Raw genomic sequence first — 18,551 nt, 5'->3', positions numbered from 1 at the left:
CATAGGAATCAGTTTTGTTTTTATCGACATAAAGTGAAAAGTTTTGTGTGTGTGTGTGTGTGTGTTATAACTAAATTTTGTGGCGTCCCTAGTGTTTAGCACAGTACCTGACACTTGATACACACAGTTGAGTTAAATACCACATAACAGGGTTTCTACTGACTCTGAGATTAGTATTAATGTTGCTCAACTTTCTCGCTCCATACAAGTAATTTGTGTATAAGCCACACATGAAAGAATTTGTGGGGTATCATTTCTACTTTCAAAGAAGTTTTTCATAATTAATAAGATATTTTCCTGAAATTTTATTAAATACCCAAATCATTTAAATTTAATTATCTCAATAAATTTTAAATCATAAATTTACACTGATTACTGAAGTCTTATTAGTCATCAGTCTTCAGATAATCTATCTGATAATCTATCTTTAAGATAGAGTTTACAGTGATTTTTCTGAAGTTTAACTACAGAGTCCTGAGAATTTTGGTTTGTAAATGATCTCCTGCCACAAGAATGGTTAGACCTAAACACTAAAAACAATAGTTTTACACATGAAGTCATGAAGATCGTTTCCCATTAGAAACAAAGACATTTGAACGTATGATCTTAATGTAGATAAGTTTTCTGATGAAAGAATTCCTGGAAGTTGGAAAAGTATTTCAATTGTTAAAAACGTTATTTTCCCTACAGTATACACATTACCTATGGGCATGCTTGACCATGGCAAACCTGTGGCATATATTGTAAAATACACATCTGGGTAAAAGTACACAAGAGGATTTTAACTCATGCTCCAGTATCCTTTTCCCCTGTCTGCACATCTGAGCACAGATGGCCTGGCCGTAGTAAACACATGATTGTGTACACATTCTTGGACTGTTTTTGGTTAAGGAGTTGCATTTATACTGTGCCTTTAAAACCAAATTGTCTCTCATTTGGACTTTACACTCCAGTCAAGGTGACCTGTGCAGTACCCATAACCCCAACCCTATTCTTATATCCTATTTGCCCTAAGTAATTTCTTAATCACAAAAAATAGTTATTAAACTTTTAAAATTTAATACATAATATGTTCTCTACAAAATTGAGAATACTTTCTAAATTTCTGGCAGGTACTGAGACATTTTTTTTTCTAGAAATTTCATACTAAAATATCCCTCAAGGGGCTCAGGGATGTAGCTCAGCAGTGTAGTATTTGCCATGGGCTTGATCCTCACTATTGCAAAACAAAGTTGAATGTGATTTCCGTAATCCTAGTGAGACTGAGCTAGCCCCCACCTAAGATCTCTGAAAAAAAAATAAAAGTTTAAGAATCATCTCTTAAACATTCTATGATGTCCAAAAGAGTCCCATAATAATTTATGCTCTGTCTCAACACAGAAAAGCAAAAGGTGTAGAAATCTGTCATGTACTTAAAGTGTGGAGACGAAAGCCAAGGCTGTGCAGTGGCGTCCAAATGGGAGCAAAGGAACGAAGGCGGCTGCAGAAGATCTAGGAGCAAGTGAGGGAAACTTGCAGGGTTGTGAGCCTGTGGTGGGAAAGTCAGAAGAGTGGGGAAGGCTCAGACTGTGGGCCTTTGGCGTTTGTGCCACATCCACAGCCTCTAACACGGGCTTTTCACAACCACAGGCAAATGCAATCTGCTCTCACTTTCTTCTGAGCTCTGAACATGTGTATACTTTGCTCAAATGTTCGGTGCGACTGATCATGCATCATGGTGCCGATCACAATTTCAGAAACCTTCATTTATTTGCCAGGTATTGTTTGAATGTGAAAAAAATAAAATAAAATGACGCAAGTAGCCTTTCTGTGAGTGCATTGTTTGCCTGGGCTGTGATTGGATATGGTCCAGTAATACCTTTAAGATAGGCCAAGACATAAATAAATATGCAATGTGTATTTTGAAAGAAACTCTAAGAGAAGTCACATGGTTTCATAGTTCTAATTGACCTTAGAAATCAGAGCCCAACCCCTTATTACAAAGAAAAATTCTAAGACTAAAAGAGGTCAAAGGACCAAGCTCACCAGACTAGTTACTGGCAAAGCTACAGCCAGGAAAAAAGTAGAACACTTACTCCTATTGCTCTGATCACTACATGTGTGTTCTGTCTCCCAGAAAACTCAGAACAATCCCAGAGAGCCGTGGTTTGAGCTTCAACAAAAATAAATATTTTCCCCTATATAGACTAACATAGCCATAGTCTGGACATACCTTTGTCATCTGAGAAAGTCTCAAGTTAACATTCTAGAACTTCATTTAATAAGAAAAATTTTAATCAAATATGTCATATCAGTTGTTAAGCAAATTAGTTCAGCTGAACAACTTCCCAGATCTTATCTGCCTGTTGTTTAGTTTCTCATGTTAGAAACCAGAAAACATAGTGACTGCCTTTCTCATAGGTGTTTTGAAATGGAGCCATGAATAATGAAATTCACAGTGAGACTTCAGCTTACGCTTTGGTCAGATTCTGCCAAGTCAACTCTCTGTCTCCTCTCCTCTCTACCACAGTTTTCTACTGAACAGAGGGAGTGCCCACGTGAAAATAGAGCATCTAATAACAGACAGTGTGACTTGGAATAAAGTTAATTTATTTGTTAAGTTTGTGAAAGAATTTCTGAGGTTTCTTGCTTTTTTTTTTCCCTTAAGCAATAAAGAGGTCATAGGGCAAGAACATGTTCACAGGAATCTACCAGGTAGGTAGGTTTGGGATGGCACCAATTTGAAGAATCTCAGAGAGGCAGAGACAGGCCTGGAAAGGACAGAGTTATTACTCTTGAGGGAGGAGCCCAGGGAAGTCAGGCAAGGCCAAATACTAGCTGACAAGGACCACTTCTGTAACCAGAGCCCAGCAAAGCAGAATCAAAAGGAAACCTTCATAACAAAGATAACAGTAAAAGATGATACCATTTGCTTTCCCCCCTGCTGTGGGTCCTTGATCACAGAGTGCTTCCCCAAAGGTTAGAAATTGCCTTCTACCTGTCTGAGACAGAGGATCCAAGGGCACCAAGGGTGGAGACTTTACCATTTAGAACAAAGCTTACTGGCGTCTTTAACAAACTAGCAGTTAGCTCTGAAAGGAACATACTGACTATATTTACCTATGAGACTCTTGACACCCTGCTCAAGCTGCTGAGATATAAACCGTGAGGTTTAAAAATCTTCTGGGGCAGTGGGATGCTAAATGATGATAGCGGTGAGTCTGTGTCATAAGCTGTGTGACTTCAGCTAACAGGTTCACTACCTTCTGTGGAGTAGTAAAATATCTGAAAACCTGTTTGGGCAGTAGAGAAACAAAAAACAAAAGTAGTTCTAGTGGGCATAACCAAGAATATTAAACAATGAAAATAGTAATATCAATCTCATTATAAATTCTGGCCAAACATATCACAATAGATTAAAATCATTATTTAAAGTTCTCTAAAACTACTAAATTCAGTTTTGAATGTGGCTATAAATTTAATGTCTGCTGAAACACTTGACAGTTCACTTTACTAGGAATTATTTTACTTTATATACTTAATAGTTTTTCCTACTACTTATAATCCAGGTTTTGGCTTCTCTACTCCCAAAATAAAGACACTAGCTGAAATATTATCTCAAAAAAATTTATGCTCACACATAAAGTTGTTTCTTATTCATGTTTCATTTTTTTCTGATTATTTTTCCCAATAACACTGCTACAAAAGTAAATACATTTAGAACTTCAGTGGGTTTTGGTCAAACTGAAAATGAAGCCTCGGTGAAACATTGTACATTATAGCCATGATTTCAGCACTTGGCTCACCATTATTTGGAGGCTAACCTGTTCTGCATAGCATATTCCAGGCCAACCTGGGCTGCACAGCGAAACTTAGTCTCAAAAAGAAAAAGATTACCAGCTCTCTCCATTGACAAAGAAATCTGCAGCTCACAGAAGACCATGAATATTCACAGCCCACAGAATGTACAGAATGAAGCGGCCTACAAGAAAGAAGAGATGTGGCTGAAGTGGGCATGCTCAGTTAACCCTTGCTGGTCTCCAGCCAAGGATAGTGGTCCTTACCTGTCCAGTGCATATGTGTGATATGAACCTGTTTCTACAGTGTTTATCTGTAGGAAAACTCAGATTCCCAGGCCTCTTAGAGGGCTACTGTCTCATTATTTGACCATATCACATTATTTTGTTTCAATCATTTACATAGCCTAAGTCAACTAAATATGGTAATGAGTAACCACAAATATGTGTGTTGTAAATTCTGGAAATCATTCACTCACTGTATCCTCTCCTTTAGATGATACAATACAAGATTTTATGTAATATTTTAAAGATATACATAGACAATAGAGTTTGGCATTAGTTCAAGGTTTTGTGTGTGTGTGTATGTGTATGTGTGTGTGTGTGTGTGTGTGTATGTGTGTAACTGTGTACTTGAACATGCAAACACACGTCTGTACAACTCTAAATCTAAACTCAGGCAATGGTGCTCTTCAGAGCTTCATGCTGTAGTGACTCTTTCTGCCTTTCCTTTGATCCAGCCTAAGGATTCTATGACCAAAGGGTTATGCTCATCAAAACAGCGAGCAGACACTCATCGTGTGTTCTTTGCTTTCTGTGCTTACCTGGAATCTCAGAACCCTTGCCCCCAAATTCCTGAGCCTGCTTCAGTTTCTTCCCAAGATCAATCTCGGGCATAGATTTTTCTGTCATATGAAATACGACAAGTCCCGCGTGCTGCCCACCTAGCTCAGTTGCAGGAAGTCTCAGTAGATTCTTTAAAGTGAGCAGGAAGGGGCTCATGCCTACTTTTGAGACTTCCTTCTATTTAGTAAGGGCAGGGAGGGTAGAAAAGGGTGTAGGCGTGGAACAGGCTCTTTGAGCGCCCTTTGAAACATAGCTGCAAAGGTATTGGCAGTTCCAAACTGGAAACTTTTTGGAGCTACATTTTAAAGGTAGACGCTTAAAGAACAGAAAACATTTCATTTAAAGGTATTTATCATGACTAATAATTCCACATATTCTTTGTAATCTCTTTCTGATCCCACAAATGTTAGGGAAAAGACGACATACACCATATAGAAAACTCATTTTCCCTAACGCTATTTCTATATAAACTTCCAGGAAGATAGGAAAAGGCCTCGGATTTTTAAAGGGAACACTAGCTTGTGATTTTATATGGAGTACACATTATTTTGAATTGCTTTCTCAACATGTCTTAGCATAATATTATATAACCTGATTAATCAAAACCTCATTCCCATGCAGCCCCACCTTCCCTACTTGGCACAGCTTTAAGCTGGCAACTCCCTCTTGACACCGGCATTTCAGCAGCATTTAAAGGAAAGGGCCATTAGGACTCAAAACAGCGGGATTTGGTTTTGTTTTTAAATTCTATAATTCATCACAAAGTAGGCAAAACTGAAAAAAAATAAAAATTCGTACAGGAATAGCATGTTTTCACAGCTTTTTTTTCCCCCAAGACTTTCAAACACACAAAATGAAAAAGAAAAACCCCAAACAGAAACACAGTTAAAGCCCTCCTGGGATCATTGTAGTTTTTATCTAAGCCATAGTCATACTCCTTTAGTGCCTGTTTATTGGGAATTAGTTACAGACAATCAAGAGACATACATACAATTCAACGTGGAAAATAAGGCGTAGCAAATACTAAGCAACAGAAAATAGTGGGTGTGTTGTTTGTTTTCTGTGGGGCTGGTGATTTATCTCAGGGTCTCATACATGCTGGGCAAGTACTCTAGCACTGAACAATACCTTTAGCCTATTTTTATTTTAATTCAAATAGAGTTTGCTTAGCTGCCCAGACAGGGTTCAAACTTGTAACCCTCCTGCATCAGTCTCCTTTCAGAAAAACTATGATCACAAACGTACACCACTACAATTGGCTGAAAAAAATATGTCTTATGTCTCAAAGAAAAACTAGCCTATAATTTGCAGTTCCAGAGGAAAAAAAAAAAAAAAACCAACAAAGAAGACCCTAAGAGAGACATACATGGATCTCATGTACATGGGAAGTAGGAAAAGACAAGGTCTCCTGAGTATATAGGGAATGTGGGGTTCATGGGATAGGGGAGAAGGGGAGGGGGAAGAAGGAAGGGGAGTGGAGAAAAATATATAGCTCTATAAAAGCAATTTAAAAGAGAAAGAAAGAAAATAATATTAAATACTCGTCTAAGATAGGAAGAATTATTTTACCTTCATTAGCGAATAGACCAGATACCTGTGCCGAAAAGGTAAGAGGGCAGCTCGAAGGAGATTGGCACTTGAATGCCTTTTTGTTTTGCTTTCTTATGTAGATAGGCTCTCCCTATGGGGCCCAGGCTGGCCTCAAACCTGTGATCCTCCAGTCTTAGCCTCTTGTCATTTCAAAGGTTTATTGTGTACAAGCCTCAGTTAAGGACTCCATTGCCATCAGCCCCACTTGGAAATGGCTAAGCTAATGGATACCTGCATTATTTACCCTAGTACACAAAGCAAATGTCTGTGCATCTCATCTATCTAGGGGTGTCTGGTAAACATGAAGATTTGGGGCATTCTGAAATATTCTAATTCCAAATATGGAAGGAATTATATTATTTTGCTTTCACATATCCAGGCCTCTAGGATTAGACAACTCCCAAGGCCTTCTGAATGAGAGACTGTAGACCTGAGAGAGACTGGACGTTGGTTTCCCAGATGGTGCTTCAGAAAAGCAAGGGCTGTTTACAGAAAAATCAATGTGTAAAATGAATGGCATCTTCAGAGCAAGCAGGTAATTTTAAATGTTAACATTTAGTAGGATCATAGTTCATGGGCAACAGCATCTGACTTTCTGACATTAGCTACAGTGAGTCATTAAATTGACAGCGCTGTGTATGGCATAAATGATGAGCTGACCACACTGTACACACCCAATGTGTCACAACTGATGATGCTCAGCCCTCTGGATTCCTAGCATATCGTTCTCTGAAGTCAAGTCATCTCAGCCACAGTGCTCGCTACATTCTATACGTCAAAATATGGACCTAGCTGTCTTAAGTCACAGGAGTCTATCTTTAGTTACTCAAGTCATTAAATCTCTAGTTTAAATTCTGTACCACAATATGATCTACAGATTTGATTTTAAAAAAATTGTTGAATTGGACCAAAGCTGTAGCATCAGAACACTTATACATCATTATACCTCTATAAGGATTCAGAAATGCAAGGGGAGGAAGATGGCTCAGTGGGTGAAACTATTCAGCAGTGAAGAGGCCCAGAACTCGCCTTCAATCTCAGTGTCAAACCAGAAGAATTGAGGGCTCTCGATGGACCTTAAAAACACCATGGAAGGCAAATCATAATTCCATTTGTGTGAAGAGCACAGAAAAGGGAAACCCAAAGAGCAGAAAATTAGCACACAATTGCAAAATACTGTAAATTTATTTTATTTTATTTTATTTTAATTTGATATATTCTTTGACATGTATATTATATTTTTATATGGACTTTTTAAAAAAATAATTCCCAGTTGCACATTTCTTCTGTTCCACACAATAGCTTTATAGAGGGGAGCATGAAGCCTCTGGAGGAGTTGGACAAAGCCAATGGATTTCTTCTCTCTAAGTGATTCAGAAACCATACAAAAATACACTGCTCACATTTTCATCTCCTTGTTACTTGTTGGAGTCTGAAAAGGCTTTCACAGGCTATCCTGAAACATAAGTCAGGCAGAATCTTAGCCAAATAGGCACACTGTACATGAAAATGCACAGTACATTAACTTCTTAACATTCATATGAATAAGCTTATGAACTTAGCCAGGCATCTCACTGAGGCCCTGAAGGAATGAAATGTTAATTAAAATTTAAGGGAAGAGAAAAAGATTTGGTACTTGGCATACGGCCTAATGCAGCGATTTTTTAGGAGTAAAATCCGAGAAACAGGCACAAATGTGGAACGGCACCACAGGCTACCTTTTGGCGGTCATAATTCACCGGCTTGCTCACCCTTCTCTGTGTGGATCGACATCAGCCACCCGGGCTGCAGTTAGTTATACAGTTTTACCCTTTGGCTCTTTCTGCTTTAGTAGGCAAGCAGTAAATCTAGGATTATCAATCGTAATCCTTGGCAAAGAAAAGCCACTGAAGTGTTTTTAAGGAGGGCAGCGCCATGATCAGCTGCTTGAGAACCGCCTCCCTAGCTGCGGTGTGGAGACAGATGGATGAAGAATGGGCCTCCACGTAAGGGCGATATCTAAAGACCAGCAGTCCCCAACACAGCGTAAAGACTTCAACGTGAGAACAGCACAGTAGACACAGAGGCTTATCTGCACTTCCCTTATCCGACTGAAGCAGCTTTATGAAAGTCATCTGCCACAAATTGCCAGGAAGTCTCCTGTCAGGGAGGCAACTGGCTTTGACTGGGGACATTCCAAGAAACTGTATAAACAAACCTCATTAAAACCTACTTCATTTGGATCCCTGAATTCTTTCTGTTACACAAACCTTTACCCCGGGTTTCCCAGGGAGGCGCTCATTTGATGCTCCGCCATGCTTGTGAGCCAATACTTTAACCCTGCTGAGCCGTTGTTGGCTATTCTGCAGTCTGTTTCCACCCCCAGACAACTGGAAATGGAGCTGGTAGGTTTTCTTTTCTCTCCCAACAATGGATTGGGACGTTTTCAGTCTTTCTATTGGAAAAGCAATGGTGCTTTTCACTAGGGTAGCCTCGGAGGGAAGTATTTGAACTGCGGAGATTGGGGGTTTAATGTGTTAGGGAAGGAATAGAGAGACATCACAATGAATCTAGCTCTTTCAAGGGCCTTTCAAAAGCTAATGTTCTCCTGGCTTATGTAATTGTCAAAATACAAGGTGAACTACAAAATTCTGTGTCTTTAAGAGTGGGGCAGACAAGTTAAAAAGCAAGTGACAAAATTCTTCGTTGAAAAATGCTAGTCTTGGGGCTGGAGAGATGACTCAGAGGTTAAGAGAATTGACTGCTCTTCCAGAGGTCCTGAGTTCAATTCCCAGCACCCACATGGTGGCTCACAAACCATATGTAGTGAGATCAGATGCCCTCTTCTGGTGTGCAGGCATACATGTAGATAGAGCATTTGTCTATGTAAAATAAATAAATCTTAAAAAAAATTTAAAAAGAAAGAAAAATACTGAACTTTTTTGAAAAATAAAAGGAAGATATCTAGTAAGACAACTTTTGCTCTTTTGGTTTTCGGAGAAGAGCTAAAATGCGCTAAATATCAGTACATTGTATACTGCCTGCTAAAAAAGGAGAATGTTTTACTTCTGTTGAATTCCTCGTCCAAGCTCAGGAAAAGTTGATAGGCTAGCAAAAAGCAAAAGGGATAACCCGAGGAGGCGTCTGAGCTACGTCCTAGGCAAAAGTGCTCAGATGGCCAGGACAGCGAGCAGGGATAGGTGCTCTGCTTGCAGCTGAGTCACAAGGCATGTTGTGATAAAAAAAAAAAAAAATGTCCTTTTACTTTGTTTCCAATATCGAATGATTGCTTTCTGACTCTCAGTAAGTATTCAGCTCCTGAAAGTTCCTTTTGGAAAGTAATATACTAAATTGTCTTATCTAAAAAGTTGCCTAATTGTTCAAACTCTTCTGCAGTTGGGCCTCCTTGAATTAAGGTAGTTTAAAATAACAAATGACTGCCTTGAAAACTATCCTCATGAATTAGTAGTTTACGTAGTTGTGTTCTTCGTTCTGATTTCCATAGGCCTGTGGAAATACCATGCTGTTTCCCGAGTCACTAGCTCCGCAGTTATCACACAAACTCAAAGCGCAATCATATTGCTTTGTTTCCCTGCATAAACCAATCAGAACTCTAGTGTCCCCTTAACTTTCAAATAGTATTTATTACAGTGTACCTGGGAAACAATCTGGAAAATGAATGCTTTCAAAGCTGAAAGCCATGGGTGCGTAGTTTGGAGTTACCTCCTTTGTACATCTCTCCAACAGGGGTTGTAAAGCTGTTTACTCTAGAGCTACACTGTGGGTACATTTAAATTTTCACCTGAGTCTAGTTTTCTAGATTTTTTTTTTCTTGGCTCTGTTACTTGTCAAGCACAATTCTCTGCATCGGGTAAAAGTGCTCAGTAGTCCAGTGGACCAAACAAATCATCATCTGCCGTTGTATCAGACAGGTGACAGTTTAAATGAAGAAGGTTTTCTTTACCCTAAACTTTGAAATTTTATCTAAATTATCACCACCGCTGGTTCTTAACCTCACCCAATGGAAAGGCTGTGCGAGGTGCTTCACATCTAACTAGGTCTTCAGAGGAACTTGCATATACAGGGTTAGGCTTTTCTTGGATTTTGAAAACAGAGTCTTGCTGTATACCTTGAACTGGCTAGCTAGTCTAGGCTTGTCTTACGTTTCTAATCCTCCTGCCTCAGCTGCCAAGCAAGGCTACATGAAACTTTTAAGTAAAGTTTATAGTTCTTTTAATTTGGTGATAGAACGTAGGTTTTGCAGTAGCTATACAAAGCAGGAAGTAGACAAAGTATTTCTGCTGGTAGACGTCAAACTTCAGGAAATGAAACATAACTAGCTCTTACTCCTATCTGCTCCTTATCTTGTTAGGAACAGAACTGGGTACTCTATAATCATCAGAGTTCCCCAGCTTATTTTCTCAGAGCTATGGTTTTTGCATAAATATTCCATGACAGAAAAGCCAAAGAACTGCCCCCAAAACTTTTTAGAAAAACGTACTCCAACTCTTAGGCCATCATAAAGAAAAGAGATTTTCACAGAGTGGATTTCATTTACCTGCGTGTGTGGAATGAAGCTACTAAAAGTAAATCTTTAGCCCTTAAGTGTGAACACGTTGAATTTTTTGAGGGGCAGCCAAAACAAAAGAGAGAAACATGATTGTCTTATAATTAAGCACATCAAGCCACAAAAATGAGAAGGAAACTTTATTTTGTTAAGTAGAAGAGTGGGGGAAGTGTTTCTGTTGACTACTGACATGAAGTTAATTGCTCTCCCTTCAGAAACCAACACACAGGAATGCTATTTCTGTTTTCCATTGTAAAACAGAGCAGGGTTCATTCCTTGAAACTGATAAAAGTAGGTAAAATAAGAAATCACAACTCAGAGATTTCCCTTCAGTTTCAAATATATAAGCTTATATGAAATTTTACTGAAATGATTGGCATAACTAATAAAATTTCGGGTCATGGACTTTAGCTGTTTGCTACAATTTCGAGAGTGGGAGAAATGAAAAACTGAAATTCCTGACATGTCTCCCTCCTACTGCCCTTCCTTCATACTAAAGGGCACAGAATTGCTTTACTGTTGCCCTGTGACAGACTGGTTAGGAAGTCCTGCAGACGACAGAGACTCTTGCAGTCACCTAGACAAGTTCATTATCTAACATCCAAAAGCCTGGGATCCAAAGAGCTGAAATTAATTGTTTAAAGACACAGAGCTAAAATTTAGTAGAAAAGAAGTCAGATAATATAGAGCAAAAAGAGGTTTTTCTGTTAAATATTCATTGTGTTAGCATACCACTAGCTCAGGACAAGATTAATTTAGGGAAGCGAACAAGAAATACTTGGGTCTGTTGTTTCAGAATGCAATAAGGACTTGGGGGGTTGGATCAGAAGAGTATTGTCTATTGGCTCACAGAACAAGAAGGACTACATATGGTTTTAGTTCTTAAGTCTCCAGGCCAGAATCAAAATCACAGTTACAACCTTGGTAACCAGAAACAATCCTGTTCCTGGAATACTTGTGAAACCTGAGTTAGTCATAAGCTTCTTAGGAAAGAATTCATTCTTTGTTTGATACTGCAGTGATTCCTGATGAGGAGGGCAAGCAAGACCCATTCATGGTAAAACAGCTAGAGCCATACTGCAATTGCAGGTGTAAGCAGTCCCTTGGAACCTTAAAGAGCGGTTGATTGTGAAGGATTTTACTCTGCATGAAATGTTCTCATATGAGGCCTGTCCTTGCGGGATCGCTATCTGTGGTGCCAGCTGGTGTCAGCACAGCTTTCTGGAACTTAGAGCAGACAGCAGTGATGGGATTTCACAGTATAGATTGTTCAGCTTGGGAATTAACCAAAATTTTTATTCAAAACCTTACCAAAATCATTTCAATTATAAACAAAGAGAACTAAAATATTAATATCCTGAATAAAGCAATTCCACTGCCTTTGGACTATTTGGTCTTTTCAAAGTCACACTTTTGCTTTCTCTTAAGGCTACTCACCTTCCCCCATGCCAATAAATCTGTTGTTACCTATAGCCAAAGGATAAAAATTCCTCTCTACTTTACTTTCATATGTGACTACTGACCAGCACTCTCTTTGGTATTTTATTAAGATTTTGTGAGAAGATTAGAAAAGAAAAAGTTTTATATCCATCTCAACCTCCTATACCTCTTGAATTCTCTAAAACAAATTTAGCTTAGCATTAAAATACAGCACTTGGAATAGAATCTGGACTCTTCATGACATTCCAGAGACATACTAGAAAGAATGCCAAAAGAAGCTAAAAATGGTAAAGGAAATTACAGAAGTGTTTGACTGTCATCCAAAAGATTCTAACAGCTCACTCAAAGGAAAATGCTCCTCCATTCCGCAAGCATCTTGCACTTGGTACCAAGGAATGCTAAAGATTTTAGTGGAGTGGCAAAATTATCCAGAGAGTGGCCAAGTTGCTCTGATTGATAGTAGAACTTTTCCTTTATATGTTCACAATAAAACTGCTTTATAATAAAAAATACACAAAGAAAGGAAGCAAGAATGATTTATGTAAGATAGACTCCATTCCATCAATCTTTTATAGCAAATAGAACCTTTCAACGCTTAAATACTTGATTCTCAGGTCTCCCTTGTGAGCTCCTGTCTCCACTGAAATGCAAGGAACAAGTCGTCGGGTTATGAATGAGCATGAAATCTGACACCCTTTCTTCCCCATTTCAGACATGACTCATTGCTCTTTGCAATCCCCAAGGTTCAGAAGCTCTTCTTTAAAGCACAAAGACAAAAGCAACATCTTTAATTCAAACTGGTTTGAATAGGTCTTATCCCCTGGCTTCTTTATGCATCCTAAAACCAAGTGCTGTGGGTGTCTTGCCTTCACTTTCCCTGGGGAAATGGATGTCTAATAGCTAGACAGGGAGCAAGAGTGGTAGGCCTTGACTAGAGTTTATCAGGTCTTCTTAGCCTCTCATTATCTCTACGATACTATTGAGTGCTAGCTTTGGGAGTATTTTATTTTATTTTCAAGGTTGGGGATCTTTTTTCCTCCAGACTCATCTACCTTTGGATACAAAGAGTAAGTGATCTGAGGTCTTTCTCAAAAGCCAGTCTCATGTAACATCTGACTTTTGCTGGGTAAAAATTACCACTCCAACCCTCAGATTTGAAAAGTTCTACAGTCGATATGGGAATCTTGAAATCCAAGAGTAAATTCTGTGGCCTTTCAAACAATATTCAAAACTCCACTTATCCCATCCTTTAACACACAAAAGAATAAAAGCTAATGTTAGTTTCCAAGAAAAGTTTTGTCCCAAGAGAAACTAGTTCTTCGTTTAGGGATGACAGCGGTGGAAGTGAAACAGTCCTCCTTTTCGAATTTCCAAAGAAAAGAAAAGAAAGACCAATGAGAAGACTAGCCGAGTAGCTAACTGTTCCACTGGAGATTTCATTTCAGCAGATGTTCATTGTCTCAGCGAGGAAAGCACCCCCACTTTACAGCATAGCATATGCGCATTTAGATACTTAAATATTTCTAACTTGAAATGAACCTTATGGTGAGTGAGATGGAAGTAAGAAGTACGAGCAGTTGCATTTTACTATTAAGTACAAAGGAAAAATGTTGTTTGAATTTCATATTATGACATTGTAACGCAACTTGTAGCCTGTTTGAAATCTTCAGCTTCCGTAGATGTTTTTTCCTTTTTAACCACATATAGTGATACCCCAGAGAAGTTAGCAATTTAACAACACTATTAACATTCATAGAATATGTGACAGTTATCCTTGATCTGAGTGACTGTCTTAGTTAGGGTTCCTATTGCTGTGATTAAACACCATGGTAAAAAGCAACTTCAGCAGGTGTCTTAGGGTTTTTATTGCTGTGAAGAAACACCATGGTCACAATAACTCTTATAACGGAAAACATTTAATTAGGGTGGCTCACAGTTCAGAGGTTTAGTCTATTATCATCGTGAAGGCAGCCATGGTGCTGGAGAAGGAGCTGAGAATTCTACATTTTGATCCCAAGGTAACAGGGAGTACACTGTTAACTGGGCATAGCTTGAGCATAAGAGACCTCAAAGCCATCCTTCACAGTGACACACTTCCTCTAACAAGGCTACACATCCCAATAGAGCCACTCTCTGTGAGTTTATGGGGGCCAATCACATTCAAAGAACCACTAGAGGAAAGAAAATATTTCCATATTGCGGTCTACCATCAAAGGAAGTCAGAACAGGAACTCAAACAGGTCAAGAACCTGGAGGCAGGAGCTGATACACAGGCAATGGGGGGGGTGTCTTACTGAATTTGCTCCCTAAATCTTGCTCAGCCTGCTTTCTTATAGAACCCAGGACCACCAGCCCAGGGATGACACCACCCACAGTGGGCTGGGCCCTCCCCCATCAATCACTAATTTAGAAAATTCTCTAGAGCAATATTTTTTCTCTTTTTTCTTTTCTTTTCTTTCTTTCTTTTTAATTTATTTATTTTTATTTATATTTATTTATTTTTCAAGACAGAGCTTGGGACCTCAGGTTTCGATAGTTTCTGAGAAACAGAGGTTTGGTGGGGCTGGGGTGGAGGTGGTGTTATTTTTGTTTGTTTGTTTGTTTGTTTATTGAAAAAGAAAAGGTGTGAAGAACTTTTTAAGCTAATAACTTTTTAAAGCTCTGTCTTGATTATAGTTAATGGTGTTTAGTTTTTATTATGCATCAGAACAGTATAATGTTTGAAGGAAACTGTGTTTTGGGGGATTTTCTGATTTCTACTGGAATGTAATCACCATTAAAATGGGATTTTGTCTTATTCGCTGCAGAATTTCCAACCCAAGTATTCTCTGGAGAATGAGAAATGCTCACCAAGTATCTGTAGAATGAAGAGACGGTTATTAAAGGAAGACTGTGGCCACAGACACCCAGGAGCACAGTGATCAGACAGGTAGAGGTGATTACTGTTCTGCCCCAGTGAATTTTTCCCTATGCACAAGTAGAGGCAGCAAGGGAAATAACCCACAGGTCAGTCAGACAAAGCAGGGCTTAGTAATATGGACATGGCTGGAGCGTGAAGATAATGTGATCATTGTCATTTTTCGTGCCGGTAATGAGCAAGGAAGGGAAAACTGGACAATCCAGTCAGATCATTATTTTTAAATAGACAGGTTCCAGAAGGTTCGATAAGAAAATAGAGACGATTCTGTAGGCCAATATTTGAAATAAAAGGAATGAAGTCACATGAGATTTCGAGCCGTTCTCAAAACAAGATTCTGATCTTTCCCCGTGCATTTAGCTAGAATAAGATGTGTGGGGCCTAATGGGCAGGGTTTCTTATTTTGGGCTTTGGGAATTGGACACTTCTGGTGCCTGGGGGGGGGGGGGAGGGGAGCGGGGAGGCGTACCCTGTGCTCTGTGTGTGTGTGTGTGTGTGTGTGTGTGTGTGTGTGTATCCTTCTGAGCACACACTAGCCAGGATTGCTCCGCTTCGTGTTCTGACAACTGAAAAACATGCCAGGCCTTGTCAGACTAGGACCCACGCAACAGAAAAGCAGCGGGTGAGGAAATTCCAAGGCTTCTGAAGTGCTCATAGAAAGTATGGAGAACGGTAGAGAAGCCATGTAGAATCGGCTCACTGCGCTTTTGACAAGAGACTCCGAAGTCTCAGGGTACCAAGAAACCTGAAGGGGAAAGAGCGCAGTGCCTGGTTTGTGAGAACAGGCGCCGAGAAAGGAATGGGCATGCGCAAACAGCAGGGCAATCTGGTGCCTTACAACTGCCGTACATTTTCTCCATGTAGGCAAATAACCTTCTGTTATAAAGAGAACATTTTAGGGAGGCAGAGAGTAAGAAGGAACTTTATTGCTCGGAAGTTCTAAAGTAGGTAAATTTCATATTGAAAAACATGGGGAAATTAACAAAGGCACAGCCATGTCTTCATAAATCTTTGAACCACTGCCTGAGAGATGTCTCACAGAGCAGTTAGTCAAATTTTCAAAGAACATTTTCTTAAAGAAGTGACATTATAAAAAATGGTGAGCTGCTTGCTGAGGAGACTGGAAAATGCTGAATGCCTGCAGTGGGATCCACCAAAAATTTACCTTCCTCGAGGTCTCTCAGTATAAATAACTCACTAATATTTAACAACAACAAAACCAAAAAATACTACCCAGAAATGGTAATCAAGCCTTTTATAACAGTATTATTCAGTCCCTGTATAATTATGTTTAAAGCACTATAATTATTCTGCTATCCTAAGAAACAATAGCATGATAGCTAGGGACAGTCTTCCACAAAATACCATATCAACCTGATGTCTGCTCTGCTCCACCCACTCCACAGACTCATTTAATAATTACAGAAGTAACGACTAAGCAGTTTACCAGGTAGCTATTTTAATCACCACCACAACAGTAAAGTCACAGTATGGTTTCGGGGCACACAGCACTACTTTAAAGATGAAGAGGGAGTTGTAGACTAGAATGGCATTGTTTCAGCTCCTCTTCACAGACAAGTGTGCGGCTCCGCCGGTACTAACACAGAGTCACACTAAGCATAGACACCCCGAGCCGTGCATCAGCTTCCGGAGCCTGCTTCAGCTCTACACTGAGGAAGGTAGAAATTCAGGGTAACAAGTTCATTCTATGTAGCTGGGGATTGGATCAATGACAGTTTCGGCTAATTAAGAAATGTTTAGGAGTTCAAGAAAGGAGACGAGTTTCATGAATTAAAATTAAATTAATAGGCAGTCATTTCATCAACATTATTTCAGATCATAATTTCCTGATGAAAGTCTTGGTTCATTTGTGGAAAATTCAGATAGCGTTGTTGGGTAAAGGGCATGCTAAAACAATTTCTTTCCAGAATTAACAATGACATGTGCTCACATTGCACATGTGTCACAGTTATACTTTGGTGGCTCCAAACCCTGAACAAATGGAAACTAAGCTAATTTATCTTATGGCAATCTTCCCTTTAAAGGAAATATATTCCTAAGGAAATCTCGCTATATGTGAGAGAGAAGAAAATGTGACAGAGAAAAGATCATTAATAATATTTAACTAAGTTCTTCTTTAAAGTTGGCACTGTCTGTTCTCAAAGTGCAGTCTGTGTGAACTGTAACTTTAAGTGCAAATTCATGAGAGTACAGAGTCCAGCTTGTGCTTAGGAAAGCATGAACTCCTTCACAGTAGAAGTGATCTGATCTAAGGCGTACCACAGTGAGCACTTAGAGTCTGGGACGTACTGACAGGGAATGCTGTTTTGCTTCCTAAGGGTAAAGGTAGAATTTTGTGTTTGTTTGTAATTAGTAAGCTCCTTGTGAGTATAGGACCGTGACTTTATCTTAATCATAAGACAAAAACCATCAAGAAAATATCAAAATGCCTGTCATGCTGGCACTAAGAGCTTGAAGTCAATCTGGCCTGTAATAGTCTCCCAAAATGATACCAGCTAACCAACCCACAGAGAACTGGTAAACATTGCTCACTCCAGAATGGTTGCCTATGTGCTTAGGGCCTCCAGTACCAAAATAAAAAAAATAAAGAGTTCCCAGACATAAGAAAGTGGAAAATTCTATAGATTGTTTTGGGTGTATGTGAGAGAGGAAGACATTATATAGCCAGTTATACGTATGTAAAAATCAACATGTCTATTTGAAGTTCATAAAATATAAAGCTCATGTCACAGAACCAGCCAAATAGAATTTGAAATTTTTCTTCCTTAACAATAATGTTAACACTTCAGTCCTACCCATACTCAAAACCTGTTGCTTTGCCTGAATTTTCTACTCTGAAACCAAGAGGAATCACACTTTAGAGAGTCCCAATGATATCAGCTCAACTTTTTTTTTAAAATCTCAGAATCTTCAAGTATATAAAAAGATGAATTTAGCATGATTTCCCAAGTGTTTCCCTTAAGTAAGCCCGTTATTTTAGAACTGCCTGTTTGCAGAATAGAAAAGCATTTAAGTAGCTTAGGAAAAGTTGAGCGAATACAGAAGGTAGCTCTTTTCAGCCAGGTCTTACCTGAAGAATTGAAATGGAACAAGACCCTCTTAAGCTCCCCGGGTCTGTGCCACTCTCCTCGAGGGACAGCTGAGTCACTGCAGCCTATATTCCCAAACTCTGAAAGAAAATCAGGAAGCTCCATCTGTGCACATAATGGCCTGCATAGTGTAAGAAAGTACCGTTTCTTGGCAACTAGAAAACAATCCTTTCAATTAACTCACAGCAACTGCCCCACATTTGTTGTTACACAGAGTGAAGAAAATGTCTTAAGAGCTGAAAAGAGGCCAGCCACAGCTCAAGTCTGAGCGGTCTGTTCACTCAGAAAGCATTTTCAATTAGAAGACTCCCCATTCCAGTAGCCTC

At 39.2% G+C, this 18,551-nt stretch overlaps 2 long non-coding RNA genes across 2 annotated transcripts in view; one reads left to right on the top strand and one right to left on the bottom strand.

The window, feature by feature from the left end:
* The window catches only part of LOC125395024 (uncharacterized), a 35,857-nt gene extending 20,487 nt beyond the window's left edge, over positions 1-15,370 (top strand). Inside the window, exons 2-3 of the long non-coding RNA XR_015735877.1 lie at positions 6,592-6,747; positions 15,006-15,370. This is a non-coding gene — a long non-coding RNA (uncharacterized LOC125395024). The remainder of the gene's footprint in view (positions 1-6,591; positions 6,748-15,005) is intronic.
* LOC146890374 (uncharacterized) overlaps positions 1-18,341 on the bottom strand; it is a 38,941-nt gene extending 20,600 nt beyond the window's left edge. The window contains exon 1 of the long non-coding RNA XR_014998776.2: positions 18,207-18,341. This is a non-coding gene — a long non-coding RNA (uncharacterized LOC146890374). The remainder of the gene's footprint in view (positions 1-18,206) is intronic.
* Positions 18,342-18,551: the final 210 nt, after the last annotated feature.

This window comes from Myodes glareolus, chromosome 21 (assembly GCF_982192425.1).
Source record: "Myodes glareolus chromosome 21, mMyoGla1.1, whole genome shotgun sequence".
In the NCBI taxonomy this organism is placed as follows: domain Eukaryota; kingdom Metazoa; phylum Chordata; class Mammalia; order Rodentia; family Cricetidae; genus Myodes; species Myodes glareolus.
This window is presented reverse-complemented; position numbering and strand designations above follow the sequence as displayed.